Source organism: Coenobita brevimanus, chromosome 107 (assembly GCF_032717465.1).
Source record: "Coenobita brevimanus isolate Jiangsu-jjx chromosome 107, ASM3271746v2, whole genome shotgun sequence".
NCBI classification, from domain to species: domain Eukaryota; kingdom Metazoa; phylum Arthropoda; class Malacostraca; order Decapoda; family Coenobitidae; genus Coenobita; species Coenobita brevimanus.
In genome coordinates this window covers 20689784-20711869 of record NC_137060.1, presented here as the reverse complement: position 1 = coordinate 20711869, position 22086 = coordinate 20689784, and the positions used below count along the sequence as shown (strand labels likewise).

The 22086-nt window shown below is 40.5% G+C and overlaps 1 protein-coding gene across 2 annotated transcripts in view; it reads left to right on the top strand.

The window, feature by feature from the left end:
* Positions 1 to 8986: 8986 nt before the first annotated feature.
* Vps52 (vacuolar protein sorting 52) overlaps positions 8987 to 22086 on the top strand; it is a 275681-nt gene continuing 262581 nt past the window's right edge. For both annotated transcript variants that reach the window (XM_080285720.1, XM_080285718.1), the window contains exon 1: positions 8987 to 9015. The gene's annotated coding sequence lies outside the window, so the exon portion shown is untranslated. The remainder of the gene's footprint in view (positions 9016 to 22086) is intronic.

The following is a 22086-nucleotide window of genomic DNA, read 5'->3' as shown; positions in this document are numbered from 1 at the left end:
AGTAATTATTCCCTACACCTTGTAAGATTGCAGTTTCATCAGAGGAATTAAAATTAGAGCCTAGAACACTGGTCAGCATAAGGGATTGGCAAGCACCTGTATCACGATATATTTTAACTGATTTCCTGTCATTACTGTCCAGAGGACTGACAAAACCATCAGACAGGAAATTAGCACATGAACTCTTGAGAGTGTCACCCACGTTACTGCTCAAAAGAGGAGCTCCATCATGAGAATTTAAGTTACCCCTCAAAGCAGGTTCAGTTAACTCAGTTAAAGAATTCTGGGAACTCTCAAGAGTGGACACTAGACCAATTGACTGAATATTTAAAGACTCCTTTTTGTTCACATCACGCTGTCTCCTGAAACATCTCTCCGTAGTATGACCAAGCTTACTACAATAAGTACATTTACTTTTCTGAAATCTAGAGGTGAAGCTGGTATTTACTTCCTGAGAAACATCATCTTTATTTTCTTTCCTGTTACCTGTACTCTGAGTAGAGGCAAAGTACTTACTCTCAGCTTTCCCTTTTCCTCTAGAATATCTCTTGTGAGTGAGAACATACTCATCAGCTAAAACTGCAGCATCAGACAAATTATCTATTCTTTTCTCATCAAGATATAGGCTTACATCTTTACTAATACACCTTTTGAAATCCTCCAGCAAAATCATCTGCTTAAATTTACCAAAATCAGAATCCACATTCTTAGAATTTAACCACTGCTCTAACAAATCTTCTTTGATTCTTGCATACTCAACATGGGATTGCTTCTCTTGCTTGTAAGTTGTCCTAAATTTTACTCTATAAGCTTCAGGAACAAGCTCATAGGCCTTAAGAATCAAGCTCTTAACTACATCATAATTATCAGACTGATCCTGAGGCAAAGATGCATAAGTTACTTGAGCTTTACCGGTGAGAACAGTTTGAAGGAGTACTGGCCAATACTCCTTAGGCCAATTAAAACCTGTAGTTACCCTCTCAAACAACTGAAAATACTTTGTTAAATCAGATTCATTAAAAGGAGGGACAAGTTTAACATTTTTAGCCACATCAAAATCATCAGAGCTTGATGATCCAGTTCCACATTGTTTCATGCGATACTCATGGTCTGCCTGAATCCTAGCAAGTTCAACTTGTGCGTGAAACTCAGCCTCCTTAGCACGGGCCTCCTGCAGGGCTAGCTGTAACTTAGCTAATTCAATCTGCGTTTGCTCATTTGGAGGAGTTACATTGAACAAGCTTTCATTAATCATGGCAACAATCTGATCTTTAGACTGATGAGAGCGAACAACAAATCCCAATTGTTGAGCAACAATCTTAAGTTCATTCTTTGTTCTGTTTTCTATATCACACACTGTTTGCACATTTGACAAAAAATCTTTGGCTTCATCAAGTGTAGAAATAGTAGCCGTCATGAATATATCACAGTCACAAAATATCAAACAATATCCTTATGATAATATCCTGAATATCCTGATATGAGGTCGCCAAATTTATGTTACGGAACAGAGAAAGATAATGTACACTTTAAGTGAGAATACTAAAAATCACTACTGTCCCGTAAAGTTCCAGGTTCAAAACAAAGAGTTAGGTAAAATTACAAGTCAAAGTTTAATGCTCAAACTAACAATAAAACATTCAGGACTCATAAGGATAATGTAATGGCAAAAACGGGTTAAATATATGGTTAACTGCAATAGCCTCTATTAACACGAAATTAGCAAGAGTAAATTTATCTAAGTCAGCCCTGATAAAATGAGATACCAGATAATACTCAGTGAATGCCAGATAAATAATTACAGATACAAACTATTATCAAAAATGACTGACAAAGAACCCCACACGAATCACAAAAACTTCACTAGGCCTACAAATTAAACTTATGCTATACAGTACAAGAAAAAATGCAATAACAGTTATACTCAAATTACACACAGCTGCTAGATGGTTGGAGACTTCTTGAGCACCCACAATAATAATATCTGTACAGGGGAGGACAGAGATGTGAACAAAATGAGGAGCAGATCTAAGTGGCAATGATGCAGAGACTGAGCTCATTATATAGGAGCCAGGAGAGCTTGATACAACTTGTAATAAGGACGCGCAAATGAAGCCATGGGGACATAGAGTTGACAATCCCGCTCTGGACAACAGAGAGAACGACTTACTCTACTATAACGGTAGAAGGGGGGGACTGAGGCAGAACACGCTCGTGATCAAACATGCAGCAACTGTGCGTTAAAATTACACAAAGGATGATGAAATCATAGGCTATGTAACAATGTGTTAACCCGCCCCGTCCTGACCACTTTTCCATCACTGACTCCCCCCAATCCCGACCATTATTGGATTTTTTTTTTTTTTGGCTCAAACCTCCGCTTTTGGTGAGAAACATCGAAAACTCATAGAGAAATCGCTCACCTGAGGCTTAAAATACTCGATACAGGTAGGAGTACCTCCTTACCTTACTGGGTTTTCTAACAGGCTGGCTCCAAAGAAAACGAGTTCTGTGGGAGGATAACTATTTCACACCACTCATATACGGTATTTATTTATTTACTTGGTACGAATTTATATGTAGTACGAGAGTATATTGGTTTTCAAGCAGTAATATAGGCATTATAAGCATTGTTTCACTCACTAACTCATCACCATTCCTGATCTATTTTTGCCACATTACCTGATCATCATTTCTGACTGTTTCTTCCTCTCATGCTATGTAAAGTTTGTCCTCCACATTGTCACTGATTGGGGAATCACTCTGGCCCTGAATTTCGTACCGTGGCATGACATGGCTTTACAGGCCAGGTCACTGATAACAGGTGAATTGCTGAGACAATGGTTTGTAGGGGGGGGGAGGAGGTCATGCTGGGTAAGGCATTGTCCCTGCCTGGCATCTTGTAGAGGATGGTGTCACGTGTATATGTACCAAAAATCACTTGCAAAAATTGAAAATTGTGCAAATTAGGGACCTTGCAATTGATTCGCGTTTATGTACGTCGATGGGATTGACAGTGACAAAACGTGTGGACGTTAAAGAACGTAGATGGGACGCCGCAGGTTAAGGTGTCTTGCTGAGGTTTTATGCCCTGTTCCTTTGTAAGTTCTATTTCCGGTCTAGAAAGAGGACCCCACTCAGTCACTGGTGTCTTTAGAACGAGAAGTCGGTCTAAAAACATCCAGCATATCATATATTTTTGTATATATATGTATGTATGTTCCTTTGTATATACATAAATATATTTGCCTTAATGACCAGGGGCTTCGGCTCCAATGGTCGATAGGCAAAAAAAAAAAAAAAAAAAAAAAACTAGGGGAGTCACTTTCAATTCAATTTGAATTTAGTTCAGTCTCATTTCAGTGTCAGTGGCTCAGTGCAGTTAGTGAAGATTGTATAGCTCCGGTACTGGTGGAGAGTGAAGTTGGCAAATATTAAGTGTAGTTATTTGGAAAATCAAGACAGAGAACTTAAGAAGCCAGTGTTTATCACGCCTAAACCGATCAGTACAGCGAAAGGCTGACCATAAGAAGAACTCACTGGGCATTGGTCAACGTTCTTCCTGTACCGTATAGCTGTTGTTGGAGCCTGTGGCAGTGTGGAACGGGGACGTAACAGTATGTGACTTGTTGGTTGTGACATTTTATGTATTAGAGTTTATGCATGTATCCCCTATAATAAGGATCCCTGTTTGTTTACAAGCAATAAAAGGCGCGAAAACGCCGGGCTGTCAACTGGGCAAGACAAAATAAAGATAAAATAAAGAATATCACAGATATGCCACCTCCAAACAATGTTAGTGAACTAAGGGCCTTCCTTGGGATGGTCCAGTATTATGCAAAGTTTTTGAGTGATCTCTCAACCACATTAGCCCCTCTGCATGAGTTGCTGAAGAAGAACATTAGATGGCATTGGTCAGCTACCGCACAGAAATCATTTGAAGAGTGCAAAAAGAAACTCACAAGTGCAAAATTATTGGTGCACTATGACAATGAAAAGACTCTGAAACTTGCATGTGATGCCTCTAGCATAGGTTTAGGTGCTGTGATCAGTCACATTATGGATGATGGATCGGAACGTCCAGTTGCATTTGCTTCCAGACGTCTAACAAAGAGTGAGAAAAATTATTCTCAGATTGAAAAGGAGGCTCTGTCAATTGTGTTTGGTGTTAAAAAATTTAATCAATATCTCTATGGACGAAGATTCACTCTTGTGACTGATCACAAACCTTTACTTTCCATCCTTGGACCAAAATCACAAGTTCCAGCCCTAGCTGCTGCAAGAATGCAAAGATGGGCTATACTATTAACAGGTTATGACTATGAATTAGAATTTAGATGTTCAAAGGAACACTCAAATGCCGATGCTTTGTCTAGGTTGCCATGTGCAGAGGTTGGAGATACTAAAGAAACTAGTGATGAGTCAGAAATATATGCTGTAATGTTAGTTGATGATGAATTCCCTATAACAGCAAACTTAATTGCTGAAGCTACAAAGAAGGACAAAATTCTGGCACAAGTTATACGGTATACCCAGTTTGGATGGTGTAATGAAAGGGAAGTGACTGATGAACTCAAACCATATTATTCTAGACAGTTAGAGTTATCTGTTCAGCAAGGGTGCCTCTTATGGGGTTTGAGAGTTATAATACCTAAAACCTACCAGACTTTCATGTTGAAAGAACTTCATGCTGAACATCCAGGTGTCTGTTCCATGAAGGCTCTGGGAAGGAGTTTCATTTGGTGGCCAAAGATGGATGAGGCCATTGAACAAGTTGTTAGGCAATGTTCAGTGTGTCAAAAGGCACGAAACTTGCCCCTAAAGCTCCTCTCAACCCCTGGGGTTGGCCTGCACGCCCGTTTCAGCGTGTACATTTGGATTTTTGTGAAAAGGGTAGTGACAAATTTTTGGTATTAGTGGACAGCTACTCAAAGTGGATTGATGTAAAACCCATGCACAGTACCACAGCGCAGAGCACCATGGATGAACTCAGACTTATTTTTGCAGAGCATGGGCTACCTGAAATGCTAGTATAAGACAATGGCCCACCGTTCCAGTCAGCTGAATTCAAAAATTTTACAAAACTTAATGGCATCAAACATGTACTGGTACCTTCTTACCATCCATCTTCAAATGGGGCAGCTGAACGTACTGTGCGTGTGGTTAAAGAAGCTTTGCTCAAACAAGTCATTGAAGGGTGTAAACACAAGACTATCAAACACAGGCTAGCCAGGTTCCTGCTGAAGTACCGAACCACCCCACATAGCACAACCAATTGTACGCCTGCAGAGTTAATGGTTAAAAGACAGCTGAGAACAAGGCTGAGTATGGTCATACCTAGCCTGGCCGAAAATGTTGCTAAAAAGCAAATCAGACAGAAGTATTATCATGATGGGATCCTGCTGTGCACCACTTGCTCCCGTGAATATATAGGTCGTGTTCTACTATAATATTGGTGACTGGGAAGGAGTGTTAGAGTGCAGAGACGAGTACACAAGGAAGGCAGCCATGGCAGAGAAACCTACTAGCTACATTGGACGTCTTGGGCCCTATGACGAGACTCAGGAAGATTTTGGCTCTTACTGTGACCGGATGGAGTTGTTCTTCATAGCTAACGGACTTATATCCAACGAGGAGCCTGTAATTAACCAGAAGAAGGCAATTTTCTTGACCGAGGTAGGCGCCCCTGTGTACAGTATCTTGTCCAATTTGCTAGCACCCACAAAACCCAAGGATACGTCACTGGAGGACATAATGAAAATCCTGAAGAAACACTATGATCCAGCTCCACTAGAGATTGCTGCAAGCTTTAAGTTTGGTTCCAGGAACAGAGAGAAAAGTGAGAGTGTGAGTGAGTATATAGTAGCCCTAAAAAAATTATCAATTAACTGTAATTTTGGCACGTTTTTAGACAGAGCACTAAGAGATAGATTTGTTGTTGGACTAAACTGTGAAAAGATACAGAACAAATTACTCAATACAGAAAACTTATCTTTTGACAAGGCATGTCAGTTGTCCTTGGCAATGGAGGCTGCTGAAAGAAATACTAAGGAATTTGTGAAGGAAGATATGCAGAGTGTGGGAAGGGTTTGTAATATACCAAAGGAGTTATGTATTTCAGGAGAAGTGTGTAAGTTGGGTAGTGAGAGATCAAGAAAATGCTCTGAAGGCCGCCAAAAGAGTGAGAGTAGAAGCACACCTGATGTTAAATGTAGTAGATGTCATGGTTCACACTATTCATCAAGCTGCAGGATGAAGAATGTAAGGTGTTATAAGTGCAAAAGGGTAGGCCATATTGCAACAGCTTGTCGTAGTGTGGACACCAGAGGTAAAGGTAAGGTCCAAAATGTGAACTGTGAAAGTGACTCTGATAGCAATGAGGCCAAAGTGAAGTCATTATATGCAACACAGGTAAGAAATCCAAAGTTTAAATATACAGCTGACCTGGATATTAATGGAAAGACAGTAAATATGGAAGTTGACACAGCTGCAGACCTGTCAGTAATGAGTCAAGATATTTGCAAGAAAACGTTTGGCCCAGTGAAGCTGGAAAAGGCAAATGTTATGCTGAGAACGTACACAGGAGAAGCACTGGAACTATTGGGACAATTTATGTGTGATGTAAGCCACAATGACCAGCAAGAGAAATTACCGATGATCGTTGTCAAAGATGAAGGAAGGCCTACGCTCTTGGGGAAAAACTGGCTTAGTAAACTAAAGCTGGACTGGCAGAAAATCTTTGATGTACACAAAGTAACTGTAGATGCGGGTGGTGAGGTACAGTCACTTTTAGACAAGTATTCTGATTTGTTCAAGGATTCCTATGAAGGAATTAAGCATCACAAAGCTCATATCACAGTGTCTGAAGATGCTAGACCAGTGTTCTGTAAAGCTAGATCAGTGCCGTATGCTCTCAAAGGCGCTGTGGAAAAGGAATTGGAGAAATTGGAGAAAAATAAAGTAATAGAAAAAGTAGACAAAAGTGACTGGGCTTCCCCACTGGTAATTGTCCCAAAGGCGGACAGGTCTGTTAGGTTGTGCGGGGACTACAAAATTACGGTCAACCAAGCTGTAACTGATGAACAGTATCCTCTCCCAACCTCACAAGACCTGTTTGCAACTTTGTCTGGGGGTAAGGTTTTTTCAAAGTTAGACATGTCCCATGCCTATGCACAGGTGAATGTAGATGATGAGAGCCAGAAGTATCTTACAATCAACACGCACAAGGGTCTTTACAAGTACCTGAAGTTACCGTACGGAATAAAGTCATCACCAAAGATTTTTCAGAAAATAATAGACTCTGTACTTGTTGGTATCGAAGGTGTCTTATGTCAGCAGGATGATTTACTGATTGTAAGCAGAAACATTTCTGATCATTTAGCAACTCTGGAGAGGGTCTTCAGTAGGTTGAGCCAGTACAATATAAGTCTTAATCAAAAGAAGTGTAAATTCTTGGTCAGGGAGGTTACCTATCTTGGTCATAAGGTAAATGAAGAAGGCACTGAGTCACTAAAAAAAAAAAAAAAAAAAAAAAAAAAAAATTGCAAAGGTACAGTATTAATTTTTGCATAAGGTATTATTCTTAACTGTCATAAAGGAACTTTCTTAATACAGTACTCTATAATCCATGCAGTCGCAAGATACTCATTTTTTTTTTAGGGGGAAGCAGTGTGACATTTTATGTATTAGAGTTTATGCATGTATCCCCTATAATAAGGATCCCTGTTTGTTTACAAGCAATAAAAGGCGCGAAAACGCCGGGCTGTCAACTGGGCAAGACTGTTTCCTTGACCCTCCTCTTTAGTCATTAAAATATTACATTGGTCTCATATGGAAGCTACAGCCATCTTGTTTGCAGATGATGCAACAATATAGAGTCATCACGCCAGATGAAAACATCAGCGCAATGCAGAAAGATATCAAGACAGTGGACGAGTGGAGTGGCAAGTGGTTGTTGAACCTTACCGCAGACAAGCGTAAGACAGTACACATAGGACACAAAAACCCTGGGGCCAACTATCAACTTGGCACTAGAACACTTTAAAAATCCACCGTAGAAAAAGATCTGTAATAAAACACAAACAAAAGGCACGTTCATGTACAGGACTGTAAATGATTGGAACAGGCTACCTGAAAATGTGAGTGCCACTTCGGTAAATGTTCAGGGTTGTCAACCCCTGCCAACTAATTGTCGCTAGATTCAGCTGCAAAAGTAGCTGAAAGATGCTAAATAAATTGATAAAGGAAGAAAAGAAGGCATTCTAACAACATACTTCACAGTTATCATATGCTGATCCACATTTCCTTAGCAAACTATAAACGAACTCTTAATACGACAAGAGAATATATTATATATGCTTAATGTGTATGCCTACTATCCTCCACACTACCTTCTAGACAGGCACCGCTCTAACGATTTTATTATGTTGAGGGTTGACTATTAATAGCCTAACTAATAACCGTTTAACACCTTCAAGAAATACAACACAGACGAAGAAATGCTGATAAACAGTGTTTCACACGGGTACCAGTCCTTACTATGAAGTGATATGATTAAAACAGCTAACACATGCAAGTCTGGCCCTTCTTCTCAATTACTGCTCAGTTACTACTGGCCCAATTACTGCTTTGACTAAAAAAAAAAAAAAATCTCTAAAAATGTCTCCAAATTGCAATAAAAGTCGCTAAAATGTCGCTGACTAACTAAATGCTAAAAAAAAAGTAGCTAAACCACATCGAAAGTCGCCCAATTTAGCTACAAAACCGCTATATTGGCAACCCTGTAAATGTTTATAAGGGAAATTATGACAAGTTTATATTAGATACAGAAAGGGAGGCGGGCAATAGGATCTAAGTAGATGGTGAATCCCGTGGATTTTATTGTTAAGTCTATTGTCATGTCATTTTACAGGACTGTTTGGACCGAAAAATGGGTAAGTTTGACCTTTCTTGAACACGGCTGATGTTTATGCCCGGAAGAAGAAGACAGACAATTTGACAGGCTGGGAGGTGTTGGTATGTTATTTATTTATTTATTTTTTTTTTTTTTCGTATTTTGGGAGACAGTGTTGGGTTCTTGCTGTATATAAGCTGTGAATTATGGTGGGATATCAAATGAATATGTACTCCAAATGAGAGCCATATTCACTTGCCCTGGAGGTGGTGTGAGTGCAGTGGCTTGACGTTATTACTATGGTAGACGGCAGTTGGCTTTTGATGTTTTTTAAAGAGACTGTAATGGTTGGAGATCAAATAAATAGCCTTTGAATATACAGTTGTAGGCAAAAACTCATCAAATATTTGGTAAATTTTTACAAGTTGCCAACACACCTCCCAGGTAGTGCAATATATTTTTCAGGTAGTTTTTGCTGCGATTCGAATGTTTCTGACCTTCATTTTTGTCAGAAATGCCTATTACCCCTCTTGTCCATTCATGAACTTTGGATAACTAGGTGAAATCAAGCAAGTAAAAAACAAGTCAAATTGCATAGAAAACCACCAGAAAAATATACTGCACCACTGGTTAGCATAACCGAACAGACCAAACCCAACCATACAAACCTAACCTAACCTAACCAAACAGACCTAACATAACCTCACCAAACACACCGAACCTAACGTGTCCTTGGGGAATGCATACCTTATAGATACGATGGTCCAGGACAAGGGTGGTCTGGGTTGTCGTCGTCTCCTGGGATAGCGGCAACAGCACCACAGGACCCGTTTCTTCGTTTTTGCGTACTTTTTATACTGACCACGGCACTACTGATGTGTGTCTTTTCTAAATTTACATGGTTCCTGACAATCTGGGTAATAAACTTCTAAAGGTAATACACTGTGTTTTCTAAAAAACTCAATAGCCTCCTCAGGCTCCGAGTGGAAATCCTTTATCACTCGTAAATAATCAACATCACACACAGGACACAGCACGTTTTTCTTCTTCAGAGGCCATACTGAGAAGGATTTGAATTTTCCATCCACAAGGAATCAAAGTTCGCACTTCAAATTATTTGTTAGAGAATCATCTCATGACCTGACGTAGGCCTGTGAGTGGATGATACAGACCTACCAGATGCATGCACAGTTGAACGGAAGAGAAACACATGTACGAACGCACGCATTTTTTACATGGACTGGCAGGGAAGATCCAAGGTATGTATTTTTTGGAATTTTAAATTAAATTCATTATCTCTGAAAATATCAATTTCAGAATGGGAATATGGGGGTTCATTATGATCCTTGGGGAATATACTATACGTAAATGGTGCTAAAATTCCTGAACTGCGTATTGGCAACTTGTAAAATAATACCAAATATTTCACCAGTTTACTTATCACTTTCAGTACCAAGTAATCCATAAGGAGCAACAGGACCGTCTCTTTAAAGCTAAGTTTTGATCATTCTTTACCAAAGCGGTGTGGTGAAGACACCTATGTTTATGACAAACTCATGATCAGAAGGTAAGTCTGTTTATCTATCTATCTATTGCCAGATGCCTCAATCCCGTATAGGGTGGCCACAAACAAATCGCCTCCATGTTGCCCTGTACCCCGCCATTTCACTGCCCTCCTTCCAACTCACACACCCCTCTCTCATATACCTCTCCACTCCATCCCTGCATCTCATCCTCAGCCTCCCCCTCCCTCTTCCCCCCTCCACCTCACTCACATACACTCTCCTCATCAGTCTCTCACCCTCCATCCTCTCCACATGGCCAAACCACCTCAGTGTATTCCTCTTAACGCTTCCTATCACATCCACATCCACACCACAATGCTCTTTTATACCCTCATTTGTCAGCCTGTCTCTCCATGTGACTCCACAGGCACCTCTTAAATAACTCATTTCCACTGCTCTCACTCTTGACTTGTGTCCTTCCAACAATGTCCAAGCTTCACTTCCATATGTTAGAGTTGGTATCACAATACTGTCATGTAGCAACTTTTTCACTTCCATGCTCACTTCCCTGTTTCTTATCACTGCTTTCAAGGAACCAGCAACCTTTCTTCCTTGTTGTACCCTTTCAAGCACTTCACCCTCCAAACTTCCATCCTTACTCATCACACTACCCAAGTACTTAAATGTACTCACATTTTCCAATTCCTCACCATCCAACCTCACTGTACATTCACTGACTTCACCTCTCTCAAAGACCATTCCTTTACTCTTCCCTACATTCACCTTTAGATTCAGTTTCTTACACACTCTCCCAAACTCATCTACCAAGCCTTGCAGCTCCCCTTCATCTTCACTCAACAACACTGTATCATCTGCAAACAACAGCACAGAGAGTTTCCAAACACTACCCTCTCTCACCATGGCCACTCCAACATTCATTACCCTACCTTGTACAGTCACGGAAAGTTCCGCATTACCCACCTCTCAAAGCACTGGTGTGAGACAGGTGAATGTGAAGCAGCAGCCAGACCTCATATGTCTGGTATTTGTGAGTGTGGAGGAGAGGGAGGCGGGGGAATGGGGGCAGAGGAGGGATTAGTGATAGATTGGGAATCACGTGTAGGTGTGCAATGTATGACTTGGACAGTGTGTTGGAGTTAATTTCATAACGATAGATGAATAATATGGTGCTTACATTTTATGAAAAAAATACGTAAATGTCTGTAGTGTTCTCAGGAAAGTTATGGAAGTTTGCTGGGTTTGGACAAAGGTTTGAATGCATTCATTCCTTCTGGACTTTAAGATGAGACATTTCCCCAGGTGAAATTTGTTTGCTTATTTATCCTCTGTCATCCCACTGTAAACATCTGCCTGCAAACATTTTCAGTGTTATTCTGGTAATTATTCATGTCAGACTTAGAATCAAGGGTAGTGTGTAATAATAATAATAGTAATAATAAAATATTTATATGAGCGATTAACCGGTTTTTCATTGATTCTGTGATGTGAGCAACTCTCCACACCCTCCCACCCCCTGCCACCTTCCCTCCCACTCACAGTTACCAGACAGGTGGGGTCTGGCTGCTGCTTCGTGACTATTCGTCGACCACCAATGCTCCGAACAGTGGGTAATGCGGAACTTTCCCTGACTGTACTTCTTTTATTACCCCATCCATGTACAGATTGAACAACCATGGAGACATGACACATTCCTGTTTCAACCCATCAATGAGAAAAATTCATGCAGTTCACCATCCACATGCACTGCAGCCTTAGCACCCTCATACATACTATTCACGGCATTCAACAACTTCCTGTCTACTCCATATATTCTTAATACTTTCCACAATCCTTGTCTATCCACCCAGTCATATGCTTTCTTCAAATCCATGAAAGCTGCATACAACTTCTTTCCCTTCTCTAGAAACTTTTCCACTAAAGATCTAAGGATGAATATCAGATCTACACAACCTCTTCCTTTCCTAAAGCCTCCCTGTTCTTCTCCAACTAATTCCCCTGTTCTTTCCCTAACTCTGTCAATAAGTATCCTACCATACACTTTTCCTGTTACACTAAGAAGACAAATGCCCGTATTTTTACCACACACTTCATTTTGGTAAATTTGCAACTCAGATACTGAAATGTTGAATTGTGACAGCAAGAAGTGATTGGAAAAATACAAAATATCTATTTTTCCAATCACTTCTTGCAGTCAAAATCCAGCAATTAACTGTATGTGTTACGAATGTACCAAAATTACTTACCTTGAGATCGTGAGTTTGTTATAATACAGGTGGAATCACTGCAGAAGCGGCCAGGTCGCCTGCACCTAGTGATGCCAAAAAAACTTTTTTGGTTCTTTTTTTTTTTTTTTGCAAAAAAATGTTTTTTTATAAGATTTTTTTCGTTTTTTATTGCTTTTTTTTCCTGATTTCCTGGTACAAATACAGTATTCCCCATAATATCTGGATGCTGACTTTCCAGACACCCCACTTACTGGACATTGTGGGCTGGACCTTTGGAATGCAGAAATGTCCAAAAAAGCAAAAAATCCCCCCAAAATCCGATTTTTTTTCCCATCCGTAATTTGAAATTGCTGTGCAGTGCTGAACTGCTATTTACACCACAGCCTCTTCACCCTTCCTTCCTCCCCCCTCCCCTGTTAGGGTTGCCATTTGGTATTTTTCATTACCAAATGTGGACCAATTTGGTAATGAAAAATTAGTTTGCTAATGAATCAGAATAATGCAGTACCAAACAGATTTTTCACATGTACGAGGATACACAGGATGGAGATGGTGGATTGTCTGCTGTCTCTGATTAATCTGCTAGCCTACATAGGATGAAAATAATCAACATGCTGTTAATTATAAAGAGAGTGACTACATTTATATCCACCTGTATATATAATTAGTGAAGAATAAATGCTAGCTTTATGAATTTGGTAATGAAAAGTTAAATTTGGTAATGAAAATTGAGGAGTGTGGTAATGTGGTCAAGCTCCGATTTGGCAACCCTGCTCCTCCCTAACCACCAGTTACTGCTTAACTGCGGTCATGAGTAGATGCTTATCACAATGGATGGTGCACGTGCTCGTTTTTTGTGAATAAACTGCAATACCTCATCACACGACCACACGGGAATTTACAGTGTTGTGCAGTGTTAAGAAATTAGAATTCAGAGTGCAAAGGATTAACTGTGGAGTTGAAACTAGCATGGTGCAGTTAACAATGTGCGGTGTTAAACAATTATAACTCACAGTGCAAAGAATTACTGCAAATGCAGCACAACACTGGATTACTGTACGTGCTTCAAGAGCATTTTCATCACTGCCAAAGCCTTAGAGAAGGTGGCCACAGACGTGCTGTAAGTACTGTATAGTACCCTGGCTGAGGTACAGTCACTTCTAATTCCTCATTCTTTGGTTCCTGTTCATTTATTTCATGCTTTATGTCCATTATTGGTGAATAGGGTTGTAAGTAGGTTTAAATAGGCACTATGCATGTCCGGTAGGGAGTTATTTAGGTGGCTTTCAAAGTTAGGCTGGGTTAGGATCCTTAAGTACCAGTCCAGAAGCCAGGGACCCACTTTCCGGACAGGACCACTTTCCAGATATGCCTTTGGCTCCATTATATCAGATAGTGGAGGGATTATGGTATTTGCTTATTCTTATACCATTTTCTATGCCAAAAGTTCATATTTTTGGGGTCAGACATTAGTCAAATGAATGAAGAGGTGACACAGGCTGTGGCATAAAAGAAGAAAGCATATACGGTAATGAATGGATGAGAAATAGGGGCGTGGAAGAAGTTGAGAGGCGGAAGAGAGAGTTATATGCAGAAAGGAAGAGAGAGGTGAGAAGATTAGTAAGAAGAGAGTGGATGAGGAATTTGGAAGGAATCTGAGTGTAGGGTGGAGGGACTGTTAAGAAAATGTTCTGGAATGAGGTAAAGAGAGTTAGACAGGGTGGCAGTGAAGTTAGTCAGGGAGTGAAAGATAAAAATGGTAGATTACTAGTGGAGAAGGGAAAAAAGTGAGCAGATGGAGAGAACACTTTAAGGAATTATTGAACATAGAGAATGAAAGTAATGCAAGTATAAGTGGCTGGGGAGTGGCTGGAAGAAGGAGGGAGTTGAGACAACAGGAAGAAATCAGTAGGATGGAAGTTGTGGAAGCAATGAAGAAAGTCAAAATGGGGAAAGCCCTAGAAATTCATGGAGTGTGTGGCAAAATGCTGAAGCATGGGGGAGAGAGTAGTGGAATGGATGTGAAAGATGTGCAGATTGGCCTGAGAGGAAGGTAGAGTCCCGGAGGATTGGCAGTCAGGCATAATTATTCCCTTGTACAGAAGAAAAGGGGAAAAAGCAGTGTGTGGTAATCATAGGGGCATTTGTCTTCTTAGTGTAGTAGGAAAAGTGTATGGTAGGATACTTATTGATAGAGTTAGGGAAATACCAGAGGAATTAGTTGGAGAAGAACAGGGAGGTTTTAGGAAGGGAATAAGTTTTGTAGATCAGATATTCATCCTTAGATTCATTCATTCATTCATTGCCAGACGCCATGTATCCCAGACGGGGAGTTAATTGTTTTACGGGGAGGTGCACTAATCCTGCACCAACCCCACTTGACACGTAGGGATGCCAACAGCATCGGGTGTTCCCAGGCGGTCACCCATCCAAGTACTAACCAGACCCAACGTTGCTTAAATCTTTAGTGGAAAAGTTTCTAGAGAAGGGAAAGAAGTTGTTTGTGGCCTTCATGGATTTGGAGAAATCATATGACAGGGTGGATAGACAAGGATTGTGGAAAGTATTAAGAATATATGGAGTAGATGAGAAGTTGTTGAATGCTGTGAAGAGTATGTATGATGGTGCTAAGGCTGCAGTGCTTGTTGATAGTGAACTGAGTGAAAATTTCTCTTTGAAGGTTGAGTTGAAACAGGGATGTGTCATGTCTCCATGGTTGTTCAATCTGTTCAGCAAGTATATCAAAAGTAAAAAAGATTTACATCAGTAAATATTTACACTTTATAATATTGATTTTTTTTTTTCAATATTATCCTTTTATATCTTTGATTAGGGAAAAAGAAATACTGTAACACTATGTAAAAGCCTGTTGTACAACTTATATATTATTAAACAGGTTATTAAAATATAATTTGGGTGCATCATTTACAGTTAAGTATATCGGTAGTTCAGATGGTTCTAATTCTATTATACATAAGCTAGATTGGCTTAAAGAACTCTTATGTTGCTGTAAATTCCTGTAATAACCTTTAAAAGAAGTTTTTTTCCCTTAAAAAAAAAAAAAGTTTTTTCTACATGTTAAAAAAAAAAAGTTAAAAAAAGAAAAAAAAAATGCTTTTTTTTTTTTTTTTTTGCTTTGCATCACTACCTGCAGCAACATTTACTGATGGTCTCTTTGGCTGGCAGCATTGTTTACTATCCATCACTCCTGCTGGACACGTCAGAACAATGGGAAAATTAATTATTTAACAAACCAAGCCTAATCCAACCTGACCTCACTTGCATTTGACAGCGAGCTTTCAAATGTAAAAAATGCGTGTTAGGAACATTAAATATGGCTGGCTACTGCCAAGCATCGGCAGATTATTTACGCATTCTAAATCCTCATTGATAGCTTACCGAGGTAAGTTTATAAAAATCCCGAGTAGCTGTTGTAATCCAGGATTATTGAAAAATAATCTGTGAAAGACTCATTTCAGTAGGAATATGGAAAGGCCACACCCATTTGGTTAAGAAATAGCTAATAAATTCTTTACCTGCCAGTGGACTGATTCAGTGACTTTGTAAAGGTGTACAGAAGTTTATTTTCAAGTATGAAAAAGATACATCAGTAAGCAAGGAAAATATGATTAGCTACAGAAAGGATGGGGGTAGGGGGGCTTTCAAGAATACTTCCCCAGTATCCCTGCTTGTCGTATGAGGCAACTAAAAGGGTTGGTGGAGGGTTAGTGCCCCTCCCCAGAAAACAACTAACTAGAAAGACAAACAATAAGCCTCGGACAATTACTGACCAAAAGATGGCGACCAAGGACCGGACAAAGGACATGATAATTGGAACATGGAATGTAAGGGGAGCGAATGATGAGGTGAAAGAGAGAGAGGATTGTCCAGGTGCTTGAGGGTGCAAAAGTTGATGTATGCGGAATAACTGAAACTAAATGGAGAGGTAAAAGTGTAAGAGAATGGGAGTAGGGATGGGATATATGTACAGGAGTAGGTGAGAATGAGAGGGCAAAAGAAGGAGTATGTATAGATGTGAGTAAAAGATGGAAGAAGAGCATAAGAGAGTATGGATCAGTTGGCTCAAGGATTGTGTGGGTAAGATTGAGAGTTGGAATACAGATGTGGGCGATTGTGTGTGTGTATGTGCCAATGGAAGATCGTGCAAGCAGAGTGAGAGAAGAGTTCTGGACAAATGTGGAAGTGTGCATGGAAAAGTTTGGAAGGAATGAGAGAGTGTTTTTGATTGGTGATATGAATGGTAAAGTAGGGAATATGAAGGTGGATGGAATAGTTGGTGAGTGGGGTGTGCCTGCTGAGATAGATGAGAATGGGAGTGCGTTATTGGACATTTGCGCTGGGAGGGGGTTGCTGATAGCCAATACCCTCTTCAGGCACAAAATGATCCACAGGTATACATGGTGAGTGATGAGAGGGGTGGGTGGTGAACTGAATGAAAGGAAGGCAATGATTCATTCTATGTGTGTGGATGAAAGGATGCGAAAATGTGTAATGGATGCAAGAGCTCATAGAGGTTGGGGGAGTGGACTTTCTGACCACTGCTTGGTGGTGGCCAGAATCAAGATCCAATTAAGATGAAGAAATAGAAGAAGGGGAGGACGGGAAGAAGGAGTATTTGTAAGGAGAGTGGAAAGGTTACCAGAGGATGAGAAAAAGGCAGAGTATAAGAGAGAAGTGGAGGAAAGATTGTGCAAATATGAATCGAAGCAGATGAGGGACGTTGAAGGTGTGTGCAGGATAGTCACAGAAGAAATATGTGCAGCATGTGATGTGGTGTGTGGGATGAAGAGAAGACGGAGGGGGGTGCAAGGAACAGCATGGTGGAATAAAGAGGTGAGACAGGCTGTGGCACAAAAGAAGAAAGCATACAATGAATGGATGAGAAATAGGGGCGTGGAAGAAGTTGAGAGGCGGAAGAGAGAGTTATATGTAGAAAGAAAGAGAGAGGTGAAAAGATTAGTAAGAGTAAGAAGAGAGTGGATGAAGAATTTGGAAGGAACTTGAGTGTAAAGTGGAGGGACTGTAAGAAAATGTTCTAGAAGTGAAAAGAGTTAGACAGGGTGGAAGTGAAGTTAGCAGGGGAGTGAAAGATAAAAATGGTGGATTACTAGTGGAGAAGGGAGAAAAAGTGAGCAGATGGAGAGAACACTTTAAGGAATTGAAGAATATAGAGGATGGAAGTAATGTGAATATAAGTGGCTGGGGAATGGCTGGGAAAAGAAGGGAGGTGAGAAGACAGGAAGAAATCAGTAGGATAGAAGTTGTGGAAGCAATGAAGAAAGTTAAATTGGGGAAAGCCCCACGAATTGATGCAGTGTGTGGTGAAATGCTGAAGCCTGGGGGAGAGATAGTAGTAGAATGGATGTGGAAGATGTGCAGATTGGCCAGGGAGGAAGGTAGAGTCCCAGAGGATTGGAGGTCAGGTATAATTATTCCCTTGTACAAAGGAAAAGGGGAAAAAGAAGTGTGTGGTAATCATAGGGGCATTTGTCTTCTTAGTATAATAGGAAAGGTGTATGATAGGATACTTATTGACAGAGTTACGGAAATAACAGAGGAATTAGTTGGAGAAGAACAGGGAGGCTTTAGGAAGGGAAGAGGTTGTGTAGATCAGGTATTCATTCTTAGATCTTTAGTGGAAAAGTTTCTAGAGAAGGGAAAGAAGTTGTATGCGGCTTTCATGGATTTGGAGAAAGCATATGACAGGGTGGATAGACATGGATTATGGAAAGTATTAAGAATATCTGGAGTAGATGGGAAGTTGTTGAATGCTGTGAAGAGTATGTATGATGGTGCGAAGGCTGCAGTGCGTGTGGATGGTGAACTGAGTGAATTTTTCTCTTTGAAGGTTGGGTTGAAACAGGGATGTGTCATGTCTCCATGGTTGTTCAATATGTACATGGATGGGGTAATAAAAGAAATAGAAGGTAGGGCAGTGGATGTTGGAGTGGCCCTAGTGAGAGAGGGTAGTGTTTAGAAACTCCCTGTACTGTTGTTTTCAGATGGTACTGTGTTGTTGAGTGAAGATGAAGGGGAGCTGCAAGGCTTGGTGGATGAGTTTGGGAGAGTGTGTAAGAAACGGAATCTGAAGGTGAATGTAGGGAAGAGTAAAGTGATGGTCTTTGAGAGAGGTGAAGTCAGTGAATGTACAGCGAGGTTGGATGATGAGGAATTGGACAATGTGAGTACGTTTAAGTACTTGGGTAGTGTGATGAGTAAGGCTGGAGGTTTGGAGGGTGAAGTGCTTGAAAGGGTACAGCAGGGAAGAAAGGTTGCTGGTTCCTTGAAAGCAGTGATAAGAATTAGGGAAGTGAGCATGGAAGTGAAAAAGTTACTACATGTCAGTATTGTGATACCAACTCTAACGCATGGAAGTGAAGCTTGGACGTTGCTTGAAGGACACAAGTCAAGAGTGAGAGCAGTGGAAATGAGTTATTTAACCCCTTAACCGCGGGGCGTCACTTTCGTGACACTTGGGAGCAAGGGATCATACCGCGGGGCATCACTTTTGTAATTCTGTGTTATTTTGAATTCGCCCTGGCTTGCAAGTGGTGGTACTGCCAATGTCCAACTCTAGTCAGCGCTCCTAATCTCATCTGTATTCCCATCCATTGTTGACAATTTAGCCATTTCTCCCCGTTCTTGACTCCCCTCCCTACCTCCTCTCCATTACCTTGTCCTCTCGCCTGCCCGGCCGTGCTTCGCTAAGTAAATCTTCCCTGGAATTTTCCAATGATTTCATCCATTGAAATAAGCCCTGTGCCCTATTCTTAAACCAAATGATATATACAAGAAAGAAATAAAGTAAGTGATAGTGCCATACACCTGGAATTGGCTAATTATCACCTGACAACACCTCACGTGCAGTCATTCGTTAATTTTCGCTGTTTATTTCCCCTCGAAATATGCTGTATAATCTATTCTCGTAATAAAAATATATATAGGAAAGGAAGGGAGAAGCCTAAGTGATATTTACATTCACCTAGAACTACTTAATTTATTATGTATTGTCTAGATTTCCTGCCAATAATTTCATAGCATATATATTGACAGCTGTCACCCCGCTGACATTGACAGCATTGCACTCCCCCTAGGCAGGCCACCACACTGTATTCAGTTTACTGTCGTCTTTCAAGGTAAAAGCACGTCAGATTCGCGCCTGTCCAATTCTGCCGCTTTTTAGCCCCATGCAATGGGCCCTGTGACCTCTGCCCCCTACTAAACCTCGTGTGGAAAGGGGTAAAGGGCTAAGTGACTGCTGTGGAATGTGAACTGGCTAATGTGTCAATGAAAATGATAGACAGTGACTACGATCTATCTGCTGAGTAAAACAGTGCAATTGGAAATGTAAATGATGTGTAAACAGCAAGTGAAAGCAGTGAATGTAAATATAAGTGAACATTGGAAAATAGTTTTATAAGTTACTGCAAGTGACTGCATAACACAGTGTAAATAAAACAGAAATGTAAATAATGTAAACAAAATAGAGAATGTAAATAGAAATGTAAATGAGTAGTAATATAAGAATACGAGTATATATACTAGGAGTAATGAAAGTGAAAGTTTCACTCTAGCATGGATGAATACTATGAGTTATGAAAGTGAAAATGAAAGTAACAGATTCACTCTCAACGCTAGTATACAGGACAAGAAAATGAATTCTACATATTTTACTGAAAGAGAAGTTGAATGCCTACAGTGACAATAAACTACAGTACTATTACTGAAGGAAACTTATGGATAAAGACTGAAGATATATATAAGTGTTATATAGTAATAGAAATATAAAGTGTGAGTGTTTTTATGAATAATAAATGACAGAACACCAGCGGCGAACGATTGCAAGTGGGAAGGTCATACGCGCTCGTAATTTTCATTGCTTTCACAGTGTTTTTTTTTTTTTTTTGGAGTATGGATTCCAAACTATTTGAGAATCATAGAAGAGTGTTTCTAGTGATAATATCAGGCTGTGGTAATCATTTTACGGGTTGTCGAGAAGTGTAAAGTGGAGACTTCATTGCCCAACTTCAGAGGTCTCCACAAGTCCTACAGTAATAGACGAAGGCTCAACAAACATCTCAGGAGAAAGTTGAAGGTATGTGCCATATGGATATTTAATTATAATATTCTAGGACTAATAACTGATTTTTGGCAAATATTTTTTCAAGAATACTCCCCCAGTATCCCTGCTTGTCGTAAAAGGCGACTAAAAGGGTTGGTGGAGGGTTAGTGCCCCTCCCCGGAAAACAACTAACTAAAAAAACAAACAAGAAGCCTCGGACAAGGACTGACCAAACTATGACGACCCAGGACCGGACAAAGGACTTGGTAATGAGTACATGGAATGTAAGAGGAGCGAATGATGAGGTGAAAGAGAGAGAGATTGTCCAGGTGCTTGAGGGTGCGAAAGTGGATGTATGTGGAATAACTGAAACAAAATGGAGAGGAGAAAGTGTGAGAGAATGGGAGTATGGATGGGGTATATGTGCAGGAGTAGGTGAGAATGAGGGGGCAAAGGAAGGAGTATGTATAGTTGTGAGTAAAAGATGGAAGAGGAGCATAAGACAGTATGGATCAGTTGGATCAAGGATTGTATGGGTAAAGTTGAAAGTTGGAATACAAATGTGGGCGATTGTGTGTGTGTGTATGCACCAACGCAAGATCGTGCTAGAAGAGTGAGAGAAGAGTTCTGGACAAATGTGGAAGTGTGCATGGAAAAGTTTGGAAGGAATGAGAGTGTTTTTGATTGGTGAAATGAATGGTAAAGTAGGGAATGTGAAGGTGGATGGAATAGTTGGTGAGTGGGGTGTGCCTGCTGAGATAGATGAGAATGGGAGTGCGTTAGTGGACATTTGTGCTGGAAGGGGGTTGGTGATAGCCAATACCCTCTTCAGGCATAAAATGATCCACAGGTATACATGGCGAGTGATGAGAAGGGTGGGTGGTGAACTGAATGAAAGGAAGGCAATGATTGATTATGTGTGTGTGGATGAAAGGATGCAAAGATGTGTAAAGGATGCAAGAGTGTATAGAGGTTGGGGGAGTGGACTTTCTGACCACTACTTGGTGGTGGCCAGAATTAGAATGCAAGTAAGATGGAGGAATAGAAGAAGGGAAAGACGAGAGGAAGGAGTAGTTGCAAGGAGAGTGGAAAGGTTACAAGAGGATGAGAAAAAGGCAGAGTATAAGAGAGAAGTGGAGGAACGATTGGGCAAATATGAATTGGAGCAGATGGGAGACGTGGAAGGTGTGTGTAAGATATTTACGGAAGAAATATGTGCAGCATGTGATGTGGTGTGTGGAAAGAAGAGAAGACGGAGGGAGGTGCAAGGAACAGCGTGGTGGACTGAAGAGGTGAAACAGGCTGTGGCACAAAAGAAGAAAGCATACAATGAATGGATGAGAAATAGGGGCGTGGAAG